Source organism: Tamandua tetradactyla, chromosome 16, assembly GCF_023851605.1.
Source record: "Tamandua tetradactyla isolate mTamTet1 chromosome 16, mTamTet1.pri, whole genome shotgun sequence".
In the NCBI taxonomy this organism is placed as follows: domain Eukaryota; kingdom Metazoa; phylum Chordata; class Mammalia; order Pilosa; family Myrmecophagidae; genus Tamandua; species Tamandua tetradactyla.
Window position 1 is genome coordinate 21453734 of NC_135342.1, and position 5181 is coordinate 21458914.

Genomic DNA, 5181 nt, shown 5'->3' on the forward strand with positions numbered 1-5181 from the left:
ATTGTTTCCATGGAGATGTGGCGCACCCTGTTGTGGGGGGACCTTTTGATTGGATGGCGAGGTAACCTGTAGGAGCAAGGGTTAAAACAAGACCTGGGGAATTTTTTGAGAACAGCTGGTGTCAGAGTGGCAGCGGCAGTGAACTGTGGAGATTGTTATCTGCTTAATGGAGAACAGTCTGGGGGAGAGAGAATGTTTGTTTTATCTAAGCCCAAGGTTCTTTGCAGTTGTCTTAAGTAAGCACTCTGTTTTCTCGCCAGGTGTATGCGTGCTCTTTGTCACACGAACCCTGCAGTATATAAGCAGGAACTAGTTAAGAATAAATTGTCTGTTGTCACTGATCTTCAGACCCCCGGTCCCATCTGTCTCTCTCGTCTTTCCTTAATATCCTTCACGTTCCATCCGTGAAAGCAACATCTGGCACCCAACGTGGGGCATGAAGAAGAAGACTCCAAAACAATATTAAGGAACCAAGGAAAAGTCTCCGTTGGAGGGACATGTGTCCAGCCGATAGAAGAGGACTCGAGTCATATTGGTAAAGTAAGCATTTTCCTTGTAGCATCAGGGTAATGGGTAATCACAATAGGTGGCTGGAGGAGTGTGTATGATTGTATGTTTGTGTGTTTGTGTGTTGAAAACATTGTTACGGTGGCATTACAAAAATAAGGTTTTGATAAAGTTCAAGAGTTATTTGTATTTTGAAGAAAAAGACTTTGTGGATAAAGCAGAGAAGAGCCTAAAGCAGACTCCCTATATTGATATGGGAGACATTGAGGGAAAAGGAGTGAAGAAAGTTCTGAGCTGAGAACATTTTTCCATAACAATACAGTGAGGCCACATGGGACAATAACAGAAGGGAGTTTAGGAAAAATAAAGAAACTAGGTTCTTGGTTTTAGGAAGAAAATAGTAAAGGGAAATAGTTAATAGCATAAGGATGACACAGCCAGGAAATATAGCCAAGGAAAAGGTAACTCTTGTTGGGAAGACGAGGCTAAAAAGGCTTCTTCTTCTTCAAAAAAAGAGCTCTTTCTCAAAAGATAAGATAGGAAGACTGAGAGAATATTTGGAGTAATTAAAGGAAAGAAAGGACAAACAAAACGAAGGTATGGAGACTATGCTAGAAGATCCGAAGAAATCTTCAAAATAGAAATACGGAAGTATGAACCTGAGGCAAGGGAAAAGGACAGTAAATAAATAACTTAAGTATGTATCATTCTAAGTTACCAGTGGAAAATTAGACTATTTGTTATAAATACATTGTATTGAATAATGGATTGTAGAACTGCTTGATATAGATAGCACAGGAATTGAGAAAGCAAATAAATCTGAAGACCAACAAATAGGGCATGTAAAAGTACTTAAAAATCTAAAATATTGCAAAATATATTGTTGTTACACAATCTGTATGCTATTAGGATACATAATTACATTTTACCTCAATATGGGATGCAAATAGCTCCAGAAAAGAGTCAAAAAACTGAGCCTTACCTATACTTAGGAATGCAAATAGCTACTAATAAAATAGTTCCTCAAAAAATACAATTAAGATGGGATAATTTACAAAGTTTAAATGGTTTTCAAAAACTGTTAGGAGATATTAACTGGATTAGACCCACTTTAGGGATTCATAATTATATGTTACAGAACTTGTTTGATATTTTACAAGGTTACAAAATCAGCAAGCAGATACTCTTGTGGGGATAATTCACGATTCCAAGACATTTCACAAATTAACTCATATTAATAGCAAAGGGCTGTGAAAGAAATTTCTGCCTTTATCTAAACAGCAAGCTCAAGACATTGTTCGAATTTGTCCAATTTGTGGACCTTTAAATGCACTCCCATTTGCATCAGGGGTTAATCCTCGAGGTCAAACAGGCAAATGAATTGTGGCAAATGAATTGTGGCAAATGATTGTAACTCATTTCACATTTTGATAGTAACTATAACTTCTCTTTAAATAAGCAGCCAAACACTATAGGCAAATATGTACTAGAGATCCATATGTATTTGTTAAAGGTCATATGCAAATAAGAAATCAAACTTCTAATTGTGAGAATTATTCTCTATTCACTTGTCTCCAAGCATTTATGTTGCAGGAAATGAGGCGATTATAGCAGCAAGGAGAAGAGGTATTTGGCTGCCAGTGCAGATGTCAAGATCTTGGCGATCTTCTCCAGAAACACACAAATCCTAATCCATTTGGCAAAAGAATATCAGAAAAGGACTAAGAGACCAATTGGACTCATTATTGCAGCTGTCACTGGAATCATTGGATGTTATACAGTCACTTAACCAAGAGCTAAAAAATCTTAAATTTACTGTTAAAAATCACATCATTTTTTGACTACTATAGGCTTAGGTTTGGGGCTGTTTATACTCTTTCTCTTCCTCCTCAGGTGTGTTAAACAACAGATGTGCAAAATAGCAAGCTGCACCACTAAGCAAAGCCACACTAACAGTGTGATTCTAGTAAAAGCCCTTGGCTCCCTCCTGAATCAAAGTCAGAGAGCTTGATGGTAGCCAGTGATGGGTAAGACCCTTCCTTCAGAGCTTAAGGGCAACCTAAGACAGGCACAGTCACCTTGGCTAACAAAATAAAAAGGGGGAACTGTAGGAGCAAGGGTTAAAACAAGACCTGCGGAATTTGTTGAACAGCTGCTGTCAGAGTGGCAGCTGCAGTAAACTGTGGAGATTGTTATCTGCTTACTGGAGAACGTCTGGGAGAGAGAGAATGTTTGTTTTGTCTTTGCCCCAGGTTCTTTGCGTTTGTCTTAAGCACTCTGTTTTCTTGCCAGGTGCATGTGTGCTCTTTGTCACGTGAACCCTGCAGTATATAAGCAGGAACTAATTAAGAATAAAGCTGTCTGTTGTCACTGATCTTCAGACCCCCTGATCCCATCTGTGTTTCTCGTCATTCCTTAATATCCCTCACACTCTGCTCTAATGTGGAAGCAACATAACCCCACCTATTCAAGGCAGGTCTTGATTAGTTTACCAGAGTTCTTATAAAGGGCAAACATCCTGGAAAAACCTCAGATTCAGGTGCTTGGAGAATAGTTGCTTCAGAGCTGACAGAGACACACGTATTTCTAGATAATTGGAGTGCCGACAGAGCAGATGTCTAGATACAGGCAGAGCCCAACAGACATCACCATGTGCCTTCCCATGAGATGCTTAGCAAGCCAGAACCCAGAGTTGTGTCCTGGAGGAGCTAAGTGAAGGTCCGCAGATATTTAGAGAGGAAACGACTGGCATCAGAAGCTGGAAGCGATAGAACCAGGAACAAAGACCAGCAGGTAACAGCTATGAGCCTTCCCATGTGACTGACATCAGCCTCTCTTGAATGAAGGTATCTTGCTCTAGATTTCTTAGTTTGGACATTTCTATGGCCTTAGGACAGTAAACCTTGTAACTTAAATTCTCTTTTTTAAAAGCCATTCCATTCTGGTATATTGCTTTCTGGCAGCATTTAGCAAACAAATCAGACACAAAAAAGGAAAACCCAAAACACCCCATACACCTTATCCGCCCCATTATTGATCCCTAGTTTTGGTGTGGTACACCTGTTACTGCTGATGAAAGAATGTTGTGATATTACAGTAAATATAGTCCATAACTTGCAATAGGTAAATTTCCCCCATATACCATACTCTATTATTAACACTTTGTACAAGTGTCATGCATTTGTAGTAGTTCATGCAATAACTTATTTATATTTATAATGACATACATGCCTTTAAACAACCCTTTCCATCAAATTCACCTACAGTATGGCACTATTACTTACAATCCCAATAACAAGCAACCATCACCTCTATCCATTCCCAAACATTTTGAGTTCAACCTCATTAGCTATTCTGTACATATTAGGGTACTGGTCCCCCTTCTCTAGCTTCTGTCTATCTCTAAGAACCCTATAGTCTAGATTTTAAGACTGAGTTTATATGTTCTGTTTAGTTCATTATTGTGAAATCATACAGTACCTCTCCTTTCGTGTCTGGCTTATTTCACTCAGCATTATTCCTCAAGTTTCATCCGTACTGTCACATGTTTCAGGACCTCTTTCCTTCTTACTACTGCATAATATCCCATTGTATGTATATACCGCATTTTGTTTCCCCACTCATTGTTGATGGACACTTGAACTGTTTCCATCTTTTTAGCCCTTCACTTTTTTAATGTTTTTTTAATTGTGAAATATATTTGCAAAGAAAAAGCAATAATTTTCAAAGTATACTTCATCAAGTAGTTACAGAAAAGGTTTCAGAGTTGTTATGGGCTACCATTCCACTAATCATATTTTTGCTTCTAGCTTCTCCAGAACACTGGAGGCTAAAAGAAATATCAATATAGTGATTCAGCAGTCATGCTCATTTGGTAAATTCTGTTTTTTCTGTTATAGCTCCTCCTTCTCCTTAGACCCTTCTCCTAATCTATAAGGATTTTGGGGCAATGCCCATTCTGTCCTTTTCATATTGAGAAGGGGTGTCAACAATAAAGGATAGGGGTGTGTAATTAGTTGATAATCTTAGAGAAACTTGTCCCTCTAGGTTTCAGGATTTATCTGGCCTAGGAACCCTCTGGGAGGTATAGGTCTCAGGAAAGTAAACTTAGTGCATGAAATTTTTATATAGAGTCTCAGAGCACTAGGTATTCTTATGAGTTAACAGGAGTGATGTTGGTTGGGGGTTGGCAAACCATGGCAACTAGCAACATCTCGCTGAAGCTTGCAGAATAGCCTTTTGACTCTCTTTGATCTCTCTTAGCCACTGATACCTTATTTTATTACATTTCTTTCCCCCCTTTTGGTTAGAAAGACATTGTCTATCCCACAGTGCCTCCCTGGGAGTCATGTCTCACGTTGTCAGGGAGACTTTCTCAGTCTTTCATTGTGTGTGTGTGTGTGTGTGTGTGTGTGTGTGTGTGTGTGTACTGTATGGCAGGGTGACATTTCATTCTTTTTCCGTGTGAGTATCCTGTTACTGCAGCACCATTTGTTGAATTTGTTTGTTTGTTGTTGTTGTTGATTTCTTTTGGTTGTTTGGGAAGTTCATGGGCCGGCATTCAAACCCAGGTCTCTCGCATGGCAGGCAAGAATTTACCACTGAACTACTCTCGCACCCCCAGTCCTTCACTTTTAATCTATCTGTGTCATTATAGTTAAATTGTGCTTCTTA

General features: G+C 39.0%; 1 long non-coding RNA gene across 1 annotated transcript; it reads left to right on the forward strand.

Moving 5' to 3' along the window:
* The first annotated feature begins 297 nt into the window (after positions 1-297).
* Positions 298-2902, forward strand: LOC143660207 (uncharacterized). The gene is made up of 2 exons (XR_013163881.1): positions 298-540; positions 2087-2902. It is a non-coding gene; the product is annotated as an uncharacterized LOC143660207 (long non-coding RNA).
* The last annotated feature ends 2279 nt before the right edge of the window (positions 2903-5181 follow it).